Source organism: Podarcis vaucheri (genome assembly GCF_965113315.1).
Source record: "Podarcis vaucheri genome assembly, chromosome: 6".
Lineage (NCBI taxonomy): Eukaryota > Metazoa > Chordata > Lepidosauria > Squamata > Lacertidae > Podarcis > Podarcis vaucheri.
The window spans coordinates 42273651-42296073 of record NC_138764.1 but is presented as its reverse complement, the minus strand read 5'-3'; the positions used below and the strand labels follow the sequence as shown (position 1 = coordinate 42296073).

General features: G+C 40.7%; 1 protein-coding gene and 1 long non-coding RNA gene across 4 annotated transcripts in view; one reads left to right on the top strand and one right to left on the bottom strand.

Annotated features, from left to right (window-relative positions):
* The window catches only part of NEGR1 (neuronal growth regulator 1), a 474712-nt gene that overhangs the window by 324177 nt on the left and 128112 nt on the right, over positions 1-22423 (bottom strand). The gene's annotated exons all lie outside the window — the stretch shown is intronic.
* Positions 18790-20475, top strand: LOC309534676. Its single transcript, XR_014220830.1, has 2 exons — positions 18790-18920; positions 20227-20475. It is a non-coding gene; the product is annotated as an uncharacterized lncRNA (long non-coding RNA).

The following is a 22423-nucleotide window of genomic DNA, read 5'->3' as shown; positions in this document are numbered from 1 at the left end:
AAAATATAAAATTATTTTACAAAATGTAAAACCGAAGGCTTTGTTTATGAATGATAACATTGATCAGGCTTTATGGATGGCACCAGTGCTTCCAGTACTTATTTGCTACTGTAGGAGAATAAGCTATTTATGTGAGGATGGGTCTCCTCCCTATCTCTGACAATGCCAGATAACTATATTCATTATGGACCAAGGCAGGCTCAGAAGCTGCCGCTTCCATAAGCGTCTTCCTTTTAGTTTAATTGTGTTAGGTTCTCAATAAATTGCAGGGGTCGGTAATACCCGCACTCATTTATGATATTAACAAAGAAATAGTTCAAGAAAATTCATACACATTCTGCATTTTGACAGTAAGCAAACAGCAATTATCCAAAGTACATAATTGCACCATAATGCACTGAAGGAGAAAATAGCAAAAAATAAATCTGAAGAGTGTTGCAGAAATGAGGTTCTGACAACACCTAAAACATTGAAACAATTAATGCAGTGGATTAGCAGTCAATGTAAAGTTCAAGTTCATTCGACTTTAGCAAAGGAAAGGCTCCTTCATATGAGGAGTGTGAGGTGGGCTGGGAGACAGACAGAGCTCAGCCTGCAATTCTGCATATTTGCCAATGGATAAATTATACTTAGAGATTAAACACTAACAGCAATGAACTGTTCTATATATAATGTCACTTTCTCCAACAGCAAACCTAGATCACATCGACACCATATATTTATTTACAGCACTCTCATATGGGGTGTTAGGGGAATCATAGAATCATAGAGTTGGAAGAGACCACAAGGGCCATCGAGTCCAACCCCCTGCCAAGCAGGAAACACCATCAGAGCACTCCTGACATATGGTTGTCAAGCCTCTGCTTAAAGACCTCCAAAGTAGGAGACTCCACCACACTCCTTGGCAGCAAATTCCACTGTCGAACAGCTCTTACTGTCAGTAAGTTCTTCCTAATGTTTAGGTGGAATCTTCTTTCTTGTAGTTTGGATCCATTGCTCTGTGTCTGCTTCTCTGGAGCAGCAGAAAACAACCTTTCTCCCTCCTCTATGTGACATCCTTTTATATATTTGAACATGGCTATCATATCACCCCTTAACCTCCTCTTCTCCAGGCTAAACATGCCCAGCTCCCTTAGCCGTTCCTCATAAGGCATCATTTCCAGGCCTTTGACCATTTTGGTTGCCCTCCTCTGGACATGTTCCAGTTTGTCAGTGTCCTTCTTGAACTGTGGTGCCCAGAACTGGACACAGTACTCCAGGTGAGGTCTGACCAGAGCAGAATACAGTGGCACTATTACTTCCCTTGATCTAGATGCTATACTCCTATTGATGCAGCTCAGAATTGCATTGGCTTTTTTAGCTGCCGCGTCACACTGTTGGCTCATGTCAAGTTTGTGGTCAACCAAGACTCCTAGATCCTTTTCACATGTACTGCTCTCAAGCCAGGTGTCACCCATCTTGTATTTGTGCCTCTCATTTTTTTTGCCCAAGTGCAATACTTTACATTTCTCCCTGTTAAAATTCATCTTGTTTGTTTTTGCCCAGTTCTCTAATCTGTCAACGTCGTTTTGAAGTGTGATCCTGTCCTCTGGGGTGTTAGCCATCCCTCCCAGTTTGGTGTCATCTGCAAATAATCTGGGTTAAGACAGCTGTAATTGCCCATTAGTTTATGGATCCTCCACTTAGGCCTATTTCACACCAGCACTCAGAAAAAGTACATTTGAATCATAATATCTTGCTCATAGTAAAGCTACTGGGGTGCCCCAGTCTGTACCACCACCAGTCAATTTAATGCCACAATCTTTTCCCACATACCAAGATCTCTTGGTAATGCTATTAAAATTTATTTAGATTTTTCAGTGGTGCAGGAGGTAACTCACAAAGTGCCATACTGCAAAAAGGGGAGACGTTGGTGGCACTTAAAATGCAACACTTTATATTTACTAGCACAGTGGGGCGAAGAGGGATGCAGAGGTAACCTTGTGCAATTCTTTAAAAAGGTCACGTGCAAAAAGATAATCCTTCCTTGGTGGTTGGTTACATAATGCTAAGCTACTGAACTCTAGAGCACACAGTCTTTAGGCTCGAACCTTCTTCCCGTCATTCCCATGCAGTCTATGCGGAAATCCATGGGATTTTACTATGACTCACCCAAGCCATAGCATGTTTTATAGCAGTGGGCTGCTGTGAAGGGTGCCTATTTGTATAGTTAGTACGGAAGCTGAAAACCAAGGTGAACAAGAAAAATACATGATGTAAAGAGGCTGTATTTCCCTCCAGTAATTTTTATTATTATTTCATAAACTCCCCTCCAGGTGATCTTGGGCATCTCAGTGAATATCAATCTTTGCACAGCAGGTTCTGATGAATACTCCAGCTCATCACGGAAGGAAGGAGCACAAAATAATATAAGAGCTCAGGAAATATTAGTGGTCTCAGCATGTCTGGGATGTTTATTGCCACTGAGCCATGAACAAGATGCAGAGACTCTCTCTTTTCTCTCTCTCGTGAAAAATGCTGGACCAAAATCAGTAGGTGTACCAATAATCACTCAGGATGGGATGGCTGAAACTGCTAAGACTGCAACAACACATTTCACAAGGACAAAAACTTATATAAAAGAAATTGTCTGGGATTTGGGTGGGTGTTCTCACTATGTTCTATTTCTGAGTTGTGGTGATTGGGAAGATCACATTTGTTCCATGTATGGAGCCTTATTTCAGATTTCTGTATTATTTTTTTTAGGAATAGTTTGTTAAAACTTTATGTATCGAAGAAAAACAAAGTAACAACAACGAAAACCTTCTGAGCATGCATACCTATACATAGGGTTACAGAAAACCAAAGAGCAAAACAAGTAGACGACAGATCTCCCACAAATATGCAGTTCAACACACACACACACACACACACACACACACACACACGCTAAGTGATTACATCATAAAAGTAACCAACCGGAGAAGCATGAAGAGGGGAAAAACCCCTCAATGAGTTGTCTTGTTTAGTGAGCAACAGCTTTGTATGCAGCGTGTGTGTGTTTGTGTGCATATGTGTGGGTATCTGAAACAAAATAGCTGTGAGGGTGGTATGGGGTTTAATCCTTTGCCCCATTACAGTCCCAGTCCAGATCACCTGCCCCATACAGCTGCTGTGTGCCCCATGACAAAGCTTCCCCAAAGGTGCCAGTGGGAGCTTTCTGCCAGATATAAATAGCAGCCATGGGGTGGGGTGGGAGGCCACTGAATTAGGACCACAGTGTGAACAAAGGGTTAAGAACTCTACCAAAGTTCTGATCCAGATTCCCCACCCCACTCACAGTTGATATTTAGTAAGCAAAAAATAGTCATAGGAACATAGACTATTGGTCCATCTACTTCAGTACTGCACTGCTGACAAGGACTGGCAATGGCTAGTCTCCTGGTGTTCAGGTCAGGGTCCATCCCAGCCATCTCTGGAGATGCTGTTGATTTAATGTGTTGCCTTTTGCATGCCGAAAAATGTGCTCCACCACTGAACTTGATCCTCTCTGTAACTATGCCACTGCCAGTTGTTTAATTATTGTCATGTTTAGTTTGGCCCTCAGTGTCTGGAAAAGAACTACAACTTTAAAACTCTCCAATATTTATCAATCAAACATTTATCTTTTCTCTACCTGTCCTATCTATCTAAGCTAGGAAAGCTTGAGGAATTTGGTTTCTGGGAATTCCAGCTTGGCCTGACCTGATCTGCCTTTCCAGGACTTAATTACCCTTCAGAATCTCTGGATTTTGCAATACCACCACCACCACCACCTTTTTCCCCTTCCAAAAATGTACCAATACACATTAAAATTGAGTATTTTAGAATAAAATAAAATATTGTGTGTTTTAGAATAAAATACATTTTAAAGTGCATATTTAAATATTTTATTTTTGTGCAGAGCTTTTTTTTTAATATGCAGAAACAGGCAGGATGAAAGGGATTTATGAATGAACACATAGAAAAGTCGCTGAATTAGAAATAGACTGATCCATCCATTTCTAGCTAACATGTAAACTAACCCAAGAGTTCATAGTCATCTGGAATAATTTGCCTTTGAACTAGAAAAAAAAATCAATCTGTCCGCCTCTAATCCAAACACTGTGCATTGCATTGTTTAAAATCCATGGTAAGCACAGTTACCTCCTAGATCTCAATGAACAGAAAATGATGGATTTGCAGGAAATGGTTCAGTACAGCAAGTTTCCTTAATGCAACTTCAGAATTAACTCCCCCCCCCCTTATTTTGCTCTGTACATAAAACAGAATTGCTGTTAGGGAGAAAAAAGAAGAAGGAACCATTTCACATCAACAAATGATCAGCCAGCCACACTTTATGAAGACTGAAAAATCCAGCATGTTTTTCTCAAGAAGAGAAGTGATTCGCTAGAACCAACTTAGTTGCCATAGCACCCAACATCTTCAACTCAGGTACAATCATAGTGTATGACGGCCTCACTATTCTCCTGCTAAGACAAGAAGCCTCCCTGCAATATATATATATATATATATATATATATATATATATATATATATATATATATATATATATATGCAGGTTTTGGTGTCTTCGGGTGTCTTCCCGTGTAAGAGTCGGGGTGTCTGTGCGACGTTTCGACGAGGTCTCACTCGTCATCTTCAGGCTGGTGCTTTCGGCTTCTTGTTACTGGAACAGAGCAGAATCTGGTGTTTGAGTTCCTATAAATACTGTTGAGGGGAACAACAGTATAGGGGAACAATTTATAGGAACTCAAACACCAGATTCTGCTCTGTTCCAGTAACAAGAAGCCGAAAGCACCAGCCTGAAGATGACGAGTGAGACCTCGTCGAAACGTCGCACAGACACCCCGACTCTTACACGGGAAGACACCCGAAGACACCAAAACCTGCATTCCTGTACCCGTGAAAATCTACGAAAGCAAATATATATATATATATATATATATATATATATATATATATATATGCGCAATAATTTCAGTAAATCAATTAGGTTTCAAGTGACTGGAAAAGATAATAAATGGAAGCTGTAGACATTTAGTTGATTAAAGGATTTCTAGACAGATTTCACCTTGTTTGCTCAACCGTAAGCATATATTTGCACATTTAACTGGGCATTCTACAGCTGGAAATAGAATTTTCCACTAACCATTTGTATAAAATTATCCTCCTATTTTGAGGTGAGAACCATATACCTCTAGAAAAGATGTGTATCCGTCCATTTAAATACCATAAGGTCTATCATAATAAGTTTCTGTTGAATGGAGGGAATTATTAAATATATACATGGGTTTCTCCAAACTTCATTTAAATGTAATTAGGCAATTGGATATATTGTTCTTTTATTTACTGCTGATTTTGATTGTTGCTTGCTATTGCATTTTCATATATACCCAGTTTTCAAGAAAAGGGTCTGGTTTCTCCTTTTTTATTATTACTGCAAAAGAACTTGTTAACTTTACTAATAAGTAACATATCAAGTCAGCCATCAGAAAAGCCTTCCTTGTCTCCACTACTTCGCATATATTACTATTGCAGATGATACTTCTCTAAAATATATTTTGGGCTGTATCTAAAAATCACACTTCATAGAATCGTAGAACTGTAGGGTTGCAAGGGATCACGGGGGTCATCTAGTCCAACCCCTGCAATGCAGGAATCTTTTGCCCATCATGGGGCTTGAACCTATGACTCTGAGATTAAGAGCCTTGTGACTGTGCTAGCACAAATGGATCCAAAGTAATGCCTAATTATGAATAGCAGCCACTTCTACCTTTTGTTGATTCTCCCTCCCACCACAGAACTATGTGTCATTCCAGCACATCTACTGACCTTCAGGAGTACATTTTCCAAGGTACTGATGGAAAGAGGGCTCTGTTGCATTAGCAAAGTTGCTCTTGTACTTCTCTGGACCTAAACAGTATTTGTCAACAAACATAAAACGAATAACCCCCAAAATTGATTCATTCCATCCCCTCCCCTGCCACACAATACGTCTTTAATCACACGGCATGTCAGTCTGAGAACTGTCGTTGCGTTCTTTTCTATAGTGGAACATCAGAAAAGGATGTTTATTTCAGAAGAGAGACTTTTGCCATGTGTAACAATGCAAAGCGAAAACACTTCTGAGCCACTGTTCTGAAATGTGCATATTGTTATGATGACGTTGCCTTTATTCCCCACCCCACCCCACCGCAAGAGCTTAGCTACTTTTTACATTTCTTTAATGAAATTATGAATCTCTGATGAGCATCCCTGAAGTGAAGCAACACCATAACATTTTAATGGTTGGCAGAGCTACACAAAAATGAGTCACTGAATAGGCAGTTAAACAGTAGTATGTTCCGCTACATTCAGAAACGAAACAGAGATATTTGTTCCTCAGGGCGGAAAACACAGAGTGCAGTGAGGATAACGATTCATCTGGAGTCTGGTCACAATCCAGTGAGCTGACTTTACAGAGATTTCTTTATTCCAATTTAGAAGGTTATGGTGGCTGTCCTATAGAGCACACATTCAGGATATTTTGGTGCTTAATTTCCAAAAGAAGAGGAGCTAGACTCGGGTTTAATTAGTCATACTTCTTGCTATGGAAAACCTTTATAACAACATGAGGGCAGCACCCGAGTCCTGAAAAGAGGTCTAGAGGCTAAACCCTAACACCCTTCAGATGTGCACTAATACTAGGCCTGGCCCTAGCATTAGGCTAAGTGAAGAAGCTGACTGAGGAAGCAGATGCTAGGGTGCAACAGAAAGTCCCCTGGCTGTTCGTCCTCAGTGTCTCCCTGCCCCAGACATTCCCCCCTCTCAGAGGAAAGAGTATGTGCCACACCTCCTGTTCTGCTTCTTCTGTATGCTAGCTTGCGGCTCTCTGTTGCAGTGGAGGGTGCTGTCCAAATGCTAGTGCTGAAGTAAGACAGTCTATCCATGGAATCAGGGGCCCAGCTGGCCATTTACCTTAGCTAACCAAATGTCTTGGGTGGACCCTGACTAATGTGCTCCTGTACTAGGAACTTAGGAAACTCTCTTATACTGAGTCAGACAAGTGGCCCATCTAGGTCAGTATTGTCTACACCAGGGGTTGTCAATTTGGTCCCTACCACCCACTTGTGGGCATTTCAATATTCTAGGTGGGTGGTAGGAGGTTCTATGGCACAAGCTGAATCCTCCTTCCATTGAGCACTGGTGGGCGGTAAGGAAATTTTACCATCAAGAAAGATGCATTAGTGGGCGGTAGGTATAAAAAGGTTGACTACCCCTGGTCTACACTGACTGGCAACAGATCTCCAGGGTTTCAATCTGGGTTCTCTCTGAGTCATATTTGGAGATACTAGAGGCTGAAGATTGGATCTTTAGCATGCAAGCAGATGCTATACCACTGGGCTATTTTCCTTCCCAATATCCTCTACTCTGAAGCTTTAGTATTTTATTTTTAGTTAAACCAATACTTGCTGTAGGAAGGAAGTGATGCTGGGCAGGTTCTTTCCTGAGCAGCTAAGGACAGCTCTATATATCACAGAGTGGCCCCATAATTAAATACTCACAATCATTCCTCTCTGTCCTCTAGCTAGCCTCTCAGATTTCATACATTGTTTATGACCCGTTCCTAATTTACCATAAAGCAAAAGCCTTGCTCCATCTGTACATGGAATTACGGTACATCTACTCAATATTTTAAAATGAAATGTTCTTGAGTAAGAACCATTACATCATTTTTCCTAGTGCTACTTGATTATAAGGGGACAGTTATTTATTTTATTTAAAATATTCATATCCCACCTTCTATTCTCAATCTTCAAGGTGGCTTATCTGCAGTGACATCTGAAGTAACAGTGGACCCCCAAAATATGAAAAATAAACATACCTACAGTTTTTGTGCATTTAAAAACCCCATTAAAAGCATACATTAAAATACATGTATATAGACACACAAAAACACAGGAAGTATTAAAGCACTTAAATCATGCGTGCATTCTCACACAGCAAGAGAGATAGGGAATTTTGCTTGTTTCAAACAATATTGTTTAAATGTATTGACTATTTTATATTGTGCTTTTATGTCCTATGGAAATTAATGGTTCACCTGCAGTATTAACAAGGTGGCATGTAATATAAATTCAATTAAAATTCAGTTTTCTCCATTGGTTCTAGTCCTCCACAGCAACAGCAAAAAAGCCTGCTATATACAAATAGTGCCCAGCTTATTTCAATTTCTGCATGTGGTGCAGAGGGAAGTGAGGAGCAGATGGGGCTCATAAATCTGGGAAGGTAGCTCCTCTAGGAGAAGGGAAACTCTGCCTTGCAGGGTATCTTTTGAAGAAGAAAAGGCTAAGGAGTAAAGCCTATGCAAATCCAGAGTGGAGTCCCTAAGACGGTCGGAATAGCACCTTGCAATTCCTGCAAGTGGCAGTGCTAGTTGAGGGAAAAACAAGTCTAAAGCTCCCTTGATGAGTACAGAACACATCTCACAGTTCTTGGGATCCTGGCCTATGTTTTTATACACTAATACAGCATCATTATTTCTATGGAAATTAGGGCCACACCTACTTTTGATCAAAAAAACATGTGGCGAAGGCAAAGGATAAGTTATGGAGGAGACTTTCATAACACCCTTTGCTCACACCTTTGTCACTTGATCTGTTTCCTTTCTGATTTAAGATCCATCATGCCCTCCAAAAAACTTAGGCTTCTCCCTGAGATAAACCTAGCCAATCAGGGATCATGAAAGTTACGTGATGATGGCGTGCTGCTACGTCAGCCAAATCAATCTGCCCTAACCTCACTCTGGCAAGATGGGATAATCAGGAAGCTTTTAAAATCAGTTTCTGTCAATCACCCTTTCTTTTAATGGGTGTCCTAATGTCAAGAAAAGGCTGTGCTTTACCCTGATATATCTAACAAGAGTGAGTTTACACTTTAGAACAAATATCTCAGCATGAAGTCAAATGTTTAGTCCATTATTCTTCATTTATTTCTTATTATAACCATGTCTCATGTTCTGTAAATGAGGCTGAGGCAAGGATTTTCTTGTAGTGACTATTTCCCTACATGTGATATATAACAAAGTGATAGCATTATTAGTAAAAGCAAATAAAATAAGGTTTGTTTTTATCTACCAATCATAAAAAGAAAGGTACACCTTTTTAATGTCTTTCTTTTAAATGCAGGATGTGAGATGGATAGCTTCTCAATTCCTTTAAAAACATAAATACATGTCCCAGCAAACTATTCCCCAAGTGAAAGAGATATTCTCAGTGGTATAAAGGAAAAGAAAATAATAATAGGCATAGTAAACAAGCCTGAAGCTACACAATGCAGACAAGACTAAGTGAGCTTTGCATAAATATGGGGAGAGGGAGAAAGGGCTCTTTCAGCATAAGTATTGCAGTAAAACAGTTGTCCAAGCCAAATAAACCAAATAACCTGCAATATGGAACATTTTTACTGTTATACTTAGATTGCATTTTGTAATTCATTTAATTGATCATGGAATACTGGAATTAAAAGAAGATGGCACAAACTATTTGTTGCATTTCCAAAAACAGCAACCTTTTGCCTTGTAGCAGTTATAACCTAGGTTATACAGTATCAAAGAATGGTTTCTGAGTAAACATGGCACTAGAAAGGCTCTATATAGAGAATCAGAAATAGTCCACTTCTACAGTTCTGGTGGGCCACTATCTTTTCCGGGTTCCCGCTTCCTAAGGAAATTGGCACCATATAGCAGTAGGGAGATCACAATTATGGAACACATAGAATAATAGAATCATGGGTTTGTAGAGCTGGACATGTGCCCAATTGGGCATAAATTTGCATAGGAGGAGGAGGTGAACACTCGAGGTAAGACAGACTGTAAAACAATATAAAAAAGTGCTATTTTAGAAAGAAAAAGAATGGCTATTATAAAGTATATGATCTACCAATGCTGGCCAACATAAACACATGCTTCATTTGGGAGTTTTTGCAGGACCAGGACATCTCAGGAGTACAAGGACCAAATGTTACTGCAGAAATATGGCAATATGTGTTATCATTATTTGTGATTATTGTCTCCCTTTCTTCCTGGATAAAGTTTCTAATTTTAATTTCCAGTTAGTAATGATCAAACTGATGCCAGCAATTGTATTATATCCTGTCCTTGGGCTTCTAGCACTTCAGTCCTTTCTATTTTGGTCTATTACATGACACAAACCAAAAACAACCACCCAGCACCATCAGAAAATAAAACAAGAGGGTTTTTTCCCCTTCAAAAACGAGAGACATTGCATTTAAATGACTTTACATTAAGCTGCTATTTTACTGTAAAGGTTGTTTTTGTTGTTAAAAAATCAGAATGACACACATGCTTTTATGATGGCTCTTTCTCTGGTTGTTCTACCACCGCCTCTTAAAACTGCAGAACAAACACAATCTTTGGTCTGAGTTTTGTCTTTTACATAAAAAGGGGGGAGAATCTAAATTACATTTTTAACTATTCTACTATCATTGTTTCCCCTTTCTGCTGATTGGTGGACTCTCCTTCCTTAGAGGTTTTTCAGCAGAGGTTGGATGGCCAGCTGTCATGTATGTTCTAGTTGGGATTTATGCATTGCTTGGGGTTGTACTAGAAGAGCCTTGGGGTCCCTTCCAGCTCTACAATTCTAAGATACTATGATTCTAATCCTGAAAATTCTTCCTTGATTAGTCATATGAGCAATTCTAACTAATCAGGGACCATGTAGTGAATGGGGTGATGTCACAATGCCACATTTGATGGAGGAAAACCAAATCCGATTGTCAGTGAGGGCAGTGCATGCTGAACAGACAAACACTTTCCACCTTTCAAAGCAATCACTGCAAAATTGCCAACTACATTCTGATGCTGCGAAAAGTGTTCATGGGAAGCGCATCTGTCTATCTTTCTCTCTTTCCAGCCTAGTTTGTTCAGCTTGCAGGATAAGATTAATGGAGGATATGCCGATCTAGGAAGCTGCTGAAATAGCATATGTGCAGGAAAAATATTTCTTTCCAGAATTATTCTAGAGTTGTCACCATCGGAATACTCAGGGGTGTCAGGGCTGGTGGTCTTGAAGCTGACAGGCAATTCATCAGGGAGCCAAGCAAGGAAAGGCAGTCTATGAGCAACTCAACCTGCAGCTGAGTTGTTTAGCCTGAAGACTCAAGGAAGAGCTAGCAGTTCTATGGGGCTACACTATTGGCTCCTTGCGATCTCTGAGGCACCAGAATAATTAGCACTCTTATTATAGGTAACACCCCCACAGGACAGCCAGTAAACGATCGTCAGTGTGGTGCTCCTCCCAACAGTAGCCTTTGCCCCTACACCCTGAAGAAGACTGGAGAGCCAGCATATTGGTGGAATTGTTATATATACACATGGAAATATAACAAAATTAGATCAGCAAATCAAGAGCCAATTCATAAGTAAGGGCAGGTCAATTTATTTTCATCCCACTTATCATCTACCAGGCACATAGGCGCTGACTCCATGGGGCTTGAGGGGGCCCGAGCCCCCTCAAAAATTCGTTTGGGGGGGCTCTGCCCCCCAATAATCTCGGGCGCCCCTCCAGCAAAGCGCCATCGCCGCCCCTCCCCCAGCCCAAAATGCACAGGGTCGGGCTGCATGCCTCCTGCCCTCCCTCCCGAGCAAAAGCTCCACCCAATTTCCTTTTTTTTTTATAAAATTTTTATTGGTTTTACAAAGTTTTTAAATAACAAACAAACACTTAAAAAGACAAACATACACATATAGTTTCATACCATATTTTCATAAACCTCTTTTCTTGGACTTCCCCTCCCCCTCCCTTTCTGCATCCCAATGTCCATAATTTTTAGCAACTCCCAATTGTTACTTCCAACCTCTGTCATCTTAGTCTTCTCTATATTCTGACCTTATATCACTGTATCCCTTTGTCTCTGAAAACCACAACACTTTAACATTCATTAAGTTTATAATAGTCCTTAAGGTAGCTTTTAAATTTTCTCCATTCTTCTTCCACCGTCTCCTTTCGTTGGTCGCGGATTCTGCCTGTCATCTCAGCCAATGTCATATAGTCCATCACTTTCATCTGCCATTCTTCCAGAGTGGGTAGATCTTGTGTCTTCCAATACTTCGCGATAAGTATTCTTGCTGCTGTTGTGGCATACATGAAAAAAGTTCTATCCCCTTTTGACACCAATTGGCCGACAATGCCCAAGAGAAAGGCCTCTGGCTTTTTAGGAAAAGTACATTTAAGTACCTTTTTCATTTCATTATAGATCATTTCCCAGAAAGCCTTAATCTTCGGGCACGTCCACCAGAGGTGATAGAAGGTACCTTCAGTCTCTCTACATTTCCAACATTTATTATCGGGCAAATGGTAAATTTTTGCCAGCTTGACTGGAGTAAAGCTCCACCCAATTTCCTTCGGAGCTCTCCCCTATTCGCTCACGAGGAGGCGGCGCCACTTTATCTGCATATTCATGAGCTTATTTATTATTCATGAGCTTTCCCGGCCCCCCCCCCCAATATTTTTTATAAGTCCGCGTCCCTGACCAGGCATGTCAGCCACAGCACTCAGTGGCTTCCTTGCCTAGGATTGGATGCCCTTGCTAAGTGGACCTTGGTGTACGAGGGCTGAGCATGTACACTATGACCCTGCAGCAACGTGTTCACCCAAGTGTACCCACCCACCCCTGTGGACACACATGAGCGCTCCCCCAACCTGCAGCTATAGGTGCTGCTTCTTTGTGTGCTTACAAACCTATAATGCCTCAGACTGCCACCGTGGCTCTCTTCCCACCAGTATCCTTGATCTCAATACCTGATTCTTTACAATGGACAAAATAATAACCTCTGGTCTTTGTTTCAGCAGGCATACAATGACAACTAGTTCCCATTGTTTCGCTTGTGAAGCAATACTTCTGCCATGAGTATTTGATGTTAGCATGTATGAAATGGCTTGGGGCTTGTCAAAGGCCTGTTTTATGTGCCTCATCTATGTTTGATGATCATTGCAGGAACTTTAGGGTCTTCTAAAGCTCAAGCATTCCTTTGAAACAGAATCACACATTTTGGATCACTTATAGCTATGACTGCAATCTAGAGAATGGTGCCTGCAGCTGTAGGCTCATGCGTGCAAGCTACTCCACAGGAAACCATGGAAAATCCCCAGCTATCCTTACTTGCTGGATTGTAGCCAGTCCATTTACAAAATACAAACTTTTAATATATTTTTCACTTACTATTCGTTCTTTTGTAAACATTCAAAGTTCTGGTTATGTGAAAATTCAGCTTAGCAAGGTTATTTGGGTGGCAGTTAACAGCGTTTACCATATGCTAAAATCTCATGTAGCTATAATTTGAATGGTAATTGTTTTAAACATTGGCAGTTTCCATTCCATGATACAATTGTTTTATAAAATACAGAATGCATTAATAATGATGGGTGATAAATCTAGGATGGACGCCAAATGCAGAATGCTTTGGAATTGATACAGTATCTCACCACTTAACAGAATGGTACATAGCCAAAATTCTAAAACTCTAGGGAATAAGAGACATTTAAAATAATCCATTGAATTCTTCCTCTTGGAAACAACAGTCTTCTCCTGTGGCACAACTCTGCATGGCTTTAAGCAATGGATTTCAGATGGTGGTATCAAGAACATTTACAGGGGTCAATGGCATTATCTTGTGAAGAAAGATACCTTTGTGGAGTTGATGAGGACTACAGCAGTGGTGGATTGTGATAAGGCAGTTAAATTGTTGAGATAAATAGAAAGGGGGTCATGGAGATTTTTTTTTTAAAAAAAATAAGCTTTCATTCTCTGTGGCGACTGTGGCTGTTATTCCAGGAAGACAAATTAGACTAACTTTTCCTTTGGTAACTGTACAAATCATAAAGTCAATAAATTACAAATGCTTTTTAAATGAATAAGTTAATGAATGTGGTATATGAAGTGAAATGTAATTAAAATTTTAAAGTTATAAGTCTTTAAAGGATAAAGTGAATTAACTGCACAGGCTTCATAAATGAATTAATGAACACAATACATGAAGTGAAATTGAATTGCATTTTAGAAGTATTCTAGATTTTTTTTTCCATGTCCACAAAAAAAAGCAATGTGTGCGATTGTAACTTTTAATTGGTTTTGATGAATGCAGAAAAGTTGTAAATCCTCTCTAAATATGCCATTTTGAATATTTGTTTAATTATTCATGCCTGAATGTGTTATGCGTCCCGTAACCACCTGGCAAAAACAACTTCATTTCACTTTTGTCTCATGCTCATTTCCACAGTTTGTACCCTAGTCCAGTTCCATGACTTGACTCTTCATTAAGTAACCTGACTGCTATTTAACATTTTACACCATGTTACAATGTTTATACCAACATTGTACACCCCCACCCACCCCACATGTATGCACACATGCATTTCGAAGTTGTTGTTTTTTTTAATAGACTTAACAGGTGGTATTCAACTATGTTTTACCCAGAGTAGACTTGTTGAAATCAATGACCATGATTTAGGCATTTTCATTAACTTCAGCAGGACTACTCTGAATAAAATTGAAATGAATATCATCCAACATATTTTGATTTAACCTGCCCCTAATTTCTTTCATTTAGCCTTCCTCTAGCCCAGGGGACATCTAGACCTGTTGGCACAGTTTGAACTTTGAGAGAGAGTTGGTGGTGGTAATCACAAAAATTGGTTCTATGGGATGTGGCCTAGCACAAAATCAAAGAGATAGCTAAATCCTGTTGGTCCTGATTGTGCGGAGCACACAATAATGATTTCACACAGACACTAACAGTAGCAAGGAACATTCCTCAGTATCAGAAAAATATATGAGGCCTTACCACACTCTGATTTAACAGAAATTAGTAATTGATTAGAAATTTGTCTATTTCCACTTAATAGTATTTTGATGGGTAGAAAGCTATTTTCCAGTGTAAAGATGTAAGCTTGGATCTTAAGTTCCCATGGGATGCTCCTACTGAAAGAAGGGGTACAAAATGGTTTCACTTATTCCCTCAGCTTTCAGCCACCTCTACCACACAAAAACCTGCTCTGGACAGCTAGGGGATGCTCTGCAAGGGTGGAAAATAGCACTGGAGGCTGCAGGAGGAAGGCAGAATTGGCAAAAATCACACTATGCCCAATTCTACTGCCAATGGAAGCTTTTGCTGGATTGGAGTCTCTTCCATTTATGGAAGGGCAACTCAAACAGACTACAGATCTTCTTTGGTACATGAGTAGATTCTCATGACCTTTTTACTTTACATGAAAAAAAGTAGGTACTCTATTTCTGTCTTGTAGCAGTTAATCCCTTACTGAGCAGGCAACACTAAGAGCTGAGCATATTTCTTAGCTATATTATTGCCCAACAGTTAACGTCTGAAACTAGTGAGGGACCTTCTCCAATCAAATAAGTTTGAAACACAACTAAACATTGGGATTTTTTAAACATTAAAATGGAAAAACAACAACCTGATAGCCATCCCTCCTGTGTTGTACCTGAAGATTACACATACAATATTGCTTTAGATAATCAGTTTACATGGAACATGGGGAAGATAATTTATTGGCAACCAATCAAGACATGGATGGCCCTCAAGGGGAGAAGGAAGAAAAGAGAGAGGAAGAACCAACCTTCATTCCTGCTGAACAGTAAACTAGGCCACCATGAGGGTGGAGGGAAGAACAGAAATAATTCTCTTCTGTTGCCAAAATGAATTGTTATCTGAGGGGATTGGTTTACCTGTGAAGTGGTGAGCAAAACCGCATGGGAGCAAGCTTAAGGGAAGAAACTTTTTGTTATTCAGGAAATATATATATATATAGAGAGAGAGTTTTATATGTTTCAGTCTAAGAATACTATGTGGAGCCTACTTTCAAGCCATTTAGGAGTGGCCAGTGTGAGGCTGCTCCACTGCTCTCCCAGTGGTGTCATCACTGCTACTTCCTGGACACTGTAGGAAGGCAAGGCAGCAGTGGGGTTTGGGCAGCATGGACAAACTTCCAGGAGCCCTAGACTGGCTCCACTGATTTGCCTACTCAGCCTGACCTTGCCCCCTCACCATCCTGATGAATGGGAGCAATGCCACTGTTGGAAGGGCAGTGCTGTGGCACCACTGCCACACTCCTGAGGCCATCTTGTCACAGTAGTCCTTACTCAAGCATTGCAGATTTTGGGAAGCATAAATATGTGAGGAAAGCAGCGGGGATAAGTGTGCTAGTTCCTGGCCTCTGTCAGTCTAATGTGTTTTGGAATCTGACCAAGGCAGAGTTTGCCCATTTTGGTGTAGTTGTATAATCTCCTCTAAATATTCTTTATACCAGAGGTTCCCAAGATGGTACCTACCAGATGTTGCTAGACTGCAACTCCCATTATCCCTTGCCATTGGACATGCTGGCTGGGACTCATGATCAAGATGGCACCACATTGGCTATCACTGTTGTGTATTACAGCTTTCAAAAGCTGCCCCATAGTATTGTTAGCTGTCAAAAAAAGGAAAAAGAAAGAAGGAAAAAAAGGACAGGGGACAAACTGAGACCAAAGGACAAAAATAAGGGTTTGAAGGGTGATGTTTATCCTGAAGGTGCTAATTTCACACCAGATGATTATGCTAAATTCAGCTGCAAAAATTAGGAACCTAATGTACCTGGATGAAAAAGTCAAAGACAGTTGAATATAGTGCTGCTGTCATCAATCCGTCATGTGCCATAGAAACAGATGTGCTGTAACTCCACCATCTGGCAGAGCTTAGCATGGTCAATGTAAGCCACTTAACATTTCAAATACAGAAATGAGTATGCTTCAGAAATTATCAAAACATAGGTATCCTTCTCTATATATCTGAGCATTAACAAGTATTTTGAAGGTAAAACCATGACGCAACCCCTGCCCCTGATTATTCGTGAACTTTTAAAACTTTGGATTTAAGCAGTGATTTCAAATAGAACTGAAAGATGGTTTCATCACTTTAGAATCTGGCAATGCTGGGCTTTTCAGCATCTACAAACATTTGGCAAATGACAGGGAAAGAAAGCTTGGTGAGCCATCTATCCTTCAAAGTGAACTTCTCAGCAACCAGTCATAGAGGGAGAAGACAATGGGGAAGGGAAAATGAAACGAAATAGCGACAAATTTAGGAAATGACATGCTTATTTGCTTTTTCCAAGGCAGTTCTTTTTTAAAACCTTCTACCTGCATAGCAAAAAGAAAAGGGAAAAAAAGTTTGCTACAATTTCCTGGAGATTTCAAGAAAGTGGGTGTCATCATATATAAAGAATAACACATGCCAAGCTATGGAGTGAAAGGCAGAGGGGTGTGCACTTTAAAATGGCCCCCAATGTTGTCAAAGGGATGTAGGCTAAAATTTGTACAACCTAAACTGAAGAACTTTTCCATTCATAGAAGAAACCTATCCAAAGAATGCAAAGGGTCATTCAAGTCCATCTCAAATGGATTCACAGAGTTATTTTCTATGACTTTGCAGCCTTGATCAGGAACTAGTTTTCTTTCATGGTTGTTCAAGAGAAGCAGCTCACCCACCCACCCAACTAAAATGTCTGACAGAGCCAATTCTATTGCCATAAACACCAGTCTATGAAGTCTACAGCCTTCATTATCAGCCTTTGGACTGGTAATTTGTGAAGCATCCCTAAGAGACACCAGCTTTCTTCAAGGACTTCAAGTGACTGCTACTAGTCTACAAGATGGGTCATGCTGCCATTCTCAAGTCAATGAATTAGGGCGAATTTACACAATCAATGTATATGGCTTAGCTTTGCATGGCTCATCACGTATGTTCACCAGAAGTCCTCTGTTGTCTTCTAACTGTACTACCATGGATGGAAATTCATTGGTTAGTTGTCATTTTTCTGGTCAGTACACAGCTTTAACCATACAGACAAACAGAGAGAAACTGCAAGTCATGGGATCTATAGATCAAATCCTCGCACTTAAAACAAAATAGGAAGGAATGGGGAGGCTAAGCAATGACTCCTTACAGCATGATACATGGCACAGCAGATTAAACCTTTGTAGTGCCATGGAGGCACACCAGCACAAACAGCCATCCACAAGAAGACAAAAAAGAGCAGTCATTTCAGAGAGCCAAGGGTAGGGGAATCCCCAAATTGTGCTGAGTAAGGTTATCCATGTGAATGTCTTTAAAGTCCCAAATAGGACTAAGGGAAGCAAGCCTAGTAGAATTTTGATCATTTAAATGCACTCTCAGATGAGTTAAGAGGTGGGAAAGCTACCCATTTATTGCAGGAGCATCATTATGTATGCAGTATGCATGCAAGCCAGTGAGAATGACTGCTATCAAATTAGCTGCTAGCATTTACTCCATACTTTAAAAAGGATACAACTTCACCATTTTCAAGTTCAAAGTGATGAACAATTCAGAAATCCCATAATATAATTTCCAGCAACAACAAAACCACTATGCAAATCTTGGCCAGAATAAAAAACCAGGTTAGGATTCACAAACAGATTTACCTTGGGAAGCCTGTTTCAAATACTGGGAATGTGAAAAGGGCACACCTCCTGCACGAAAGGGGAGGTATGCAGTTTAAGGATGCTCTTGTTGCCCAGGTGGCCTCCATGGCAAAGAGTGCCTACCAGCAACTTTGGCTGGTGTGTCAGTCACTTCTTGGGCAACAATAGCTTGTCACCTGTGACTCATGTGCTGATGACCTCACATTTGGATGGTAGTGAGCATTTTCTTTGCTCTCCCAAGAAACTGGCTGTTCCTCATTGCAGTGAGTGTTGTTAATAAAAAACAGAAGGATATGTAGCAAAAATGATGGATGGAGAGATGCTTCCAGGGTAGCAGTTGAGTTTTGAGCATGATAAAGGAGAAATTCACATCAGGTGGTAGTAGAAGGGAAGAACAGGAGAAGGTATGTTCAGGGCAGGGGTGGAGGAAGGGGGGCAGTATGGGTGGCCCGCTCCACGTGTCATCACTGAGGGGAGTGACATTCGGTGTGCCGCCCATCCGTGACTCCCAAGCCTACCCCGAGCTGTCGGGGGAAGGGGCGGAGCCACACTGCCTTGCCATCTACCTTCCCCCCTTCCCCCTTCATTTTGACAGCTCAGGGGAGGCTTGGGAGTCGCAGGGAGGTGGTGTGCCATTGCCCCTCACTCCCGGACTACTTCCGGGGGGAGGAAGCCTCCCCCAAGCTGTCAAAAGGAACAGGGAAGGGAGGAAGGCTGCTGGCAAAGCGGCACGGCTCTCCCCCCCCCCCGCTACCCAGGAAACAGTCCGCCATGGGCAGCTGGCTCCATCCCCCCTGGGCAGTTCGCTCCACACCCATGGGCGGCTCTCCCCCAGAACGCTCGCTGCGGCACATCCCTTGGACGCTTGCCCCACTCCCCTGGGATGCTTGCCTGGCCCCCACGGCCCTGCCCCTGAGTGCACAGCATGTGCGCCGCTCCAGGTGCCAGAGCAGCTAGTTCTGCCTCTGGTTCAGGGTTATTGACTCACTTGAGTACTTGACTTCAGGACACTGAATTCTCTTCTGCACTGGAGATACGGGCTAGCTGTGTATGTCATGTTTAAATACCCTTTTGGTCAATTCACTCCTGGTGCTTGCTGGTGTTTGCCTCTTGATTCCTTGTCCATGCAAACAATTTGTTTCCTGCATGTGAAGCGGGGATTGTTAGCATTCACAGCCACTTCCAAATTGGTTTCAAATCCAGTTATTCACAAAATGATAGTTTTGTTTTGATGCTAAGTAGGGCAGACAACACAGCTAAGGTTTAGTAAACGGAATTTACAGGCTGTTCACTTTGTAGTGAATGGGTGCAATCCAGTGCTCTCTTTTATTTTTTTAAGTTGGTTATCATAGGCTTCAATAGGAAATAGTTTATACTGTGGGTTTCCTGCCAAAATCTACTCTACAAGTAAACTGAAACCAAGGAAATAAATTACTGTGCATTTTGCTCCCCCCCCCAAAAAAAAACCCCGTGAGGAATCAGAAAGACACCATCTGTTAAAATAATTTTGTATTATTCGCATTGACAACAATATACACAGGTCCCAGTTTCTGGGTTTGGCTTTGTTAGTGCATGCTCTCCATTGTTGAATAATCTAGTCTTGTATATATGGCTTATCCTTGCTATTTTAAGCACCCCTATCTATCTATTAAAGGGATTCATAATCATGTAACTAGCAATTGTTTGAAACATATGAAATCCACATTCCAGAGGCAGAATGAACATGGGATGAACAGCTTCATCTGGATGCTTGAACACAGAAGTGCTTCAGGGGGCAAATAGTAACTGCTATGCCAGAACAATACAAAATTGCAGAGATGCTACAATGGAATGAAAGTTAGATATGAATGTCAGTTATCTAGAGCAAGAACTTAATTGAGGGTTTCATGTGGTTGTGGGAAATGACATTTTATAAATGTTAGTGGTTAATATGATTAAAGTGTGAATATGGAAACTTGACCAGGTGTTTTGTTTTTTTTGAATTTGCAAATAAAATTTATTATACCTTCATGAAGGTTTTGATAATAATTCCTGTTTGTGACTCCCACTATTTTTTAAATTCAATATACTATATGCAAAATGTGGCTGAATGAAATAGTTTTAATCCAGTGATTCATCAACTGATTGACTTTGATTTAAAAATATTTCATTGTTTTAAGATAAGTAACTGAAACAGGGTAGTCATGCGCCGTACTATTATTTTGAATCAATAAATGTTTTAAACAAATAAAAAATGCTGGATAGGGTATATTCGAACTCATGACATGACTGCTGTTTGGATATTATATAACTAATGTGCCACCAATTTTGAAAGAAAGAAAAAAGACCTGGGGGGGGGGAGGGGTGAAGGAAAATGCAACCCTTGAGTAAACTGATGGAAAGTGTTATTAAAGCCAGAATGATAAAGCTTGGAGAAGAACAAGACTTGCTGAAAAAGAATCAATATGGTTTCTGTAGCAGCAAGTCCTCCCTCATCAATTTTTGGGGATGTTTTGAGATTTTCAACCAACGTGGGGTAAAAATAATAATCTAACATTACATACACACTGGTGAGAACTGAATGCTTCTGAATTATGGTGCTGAAGGAGACTCTTGAGAGTCCCATGGACTGCAAGAAGATCAAGCCTATCCATTCTTAAGGAAATCAGCCCTGAGTGCTCACTGGAAGGACAGATCCTGAAGCTGAGGTTCCAATACTCTGGCCACCTTGTGAGAAGACAAGACTCCTCGGAAAAGACCCTGATGCTGGGAAAGACTGAGGGCACAAGGAGAAGGGGATGACAGAGGACGAGATGGCTGGACAGTGTTCTCGAAGCTACCAGCATGAGTTTGACCAAACTGTGGGAGGCAGTGGAAGACAAGAGTGCCTGGCGTGCTCTGGTCCATGGAGTCACGAAGAGTCGGACACGACTAAGACAACAACAAAACACAAAAAGAAACTTTGGGTAGTCGATAGCTTAGTAATGTAGCAACATAAATGGGTAAATTCCAAACTAGGAATAATTAGGAAAGGATCTGAAAATAAAATGGCCATACCTTACACAAATCTAGGTTGATGTGTATATGTGGCAATACATAATGTATGGGGCACACTGCCACTTGCTTAAAGGGGGGATTGGTCAAATTAATGGGGCACAGGTGGATGAACAGCTAATAGCCAGGTTAGCTAAACAGAACCCCCATATTCTGAAATTATATGCCACTCAATGCCAGTTTTGGGGGAAGCAGGCAGAGTGTGTAAAGAGAGGTATTACCTTTATGCCCTGCTTGAGGGCTTCCTGGAGGTATCTGATTCTACACCGTAAAACCAGGATATTGAACCAGATAAACCTTTGGTCTGCTCCAGCAGAGCTCTTATCCTCTTCAGCTTCAGTTGTTAGCATTTCGTCTTTTAGTTTTATGAAAAATGAATCAATTTCAATGCTTCTCCACATTAGTGAGTTTGTTTTATTTCTGTATGCCAACTGCAAATGCTCAGTTTTTAATATATAGGACGAATGAGTGACATTGCCAATATACTGTTGTACATAATTGTATTTTGGGGTGTCCATTTTAAATCAGTCCATTAAAGTAACAGATTTTATACATTAGTTTAGCTTGAGCATGGGTTGCGATAGTACCCAAGGTAGGCAGCCGCTATCCATCATTGTCTTGGGTAAGTTCTGCAGCTGTTCAGTTTTCAGCCATATTCACTTAAGATTTTGCTAAAGGCACTATCTTTCTCTTTAACAAGCTTAGCTAAGCTGTTACAAGCACATGGCAATTTCTGCTTGTTTCATATAATCTGATGGGATGAAATTCTTTTTACCTGCACTAGAAAATAATTGCTTGCCTATCTTACACAATATTCTCATATCTTATCCCATGTGGTTCGAACTGGGAGGGATTTTTCCCTGGTTTGCCTGCC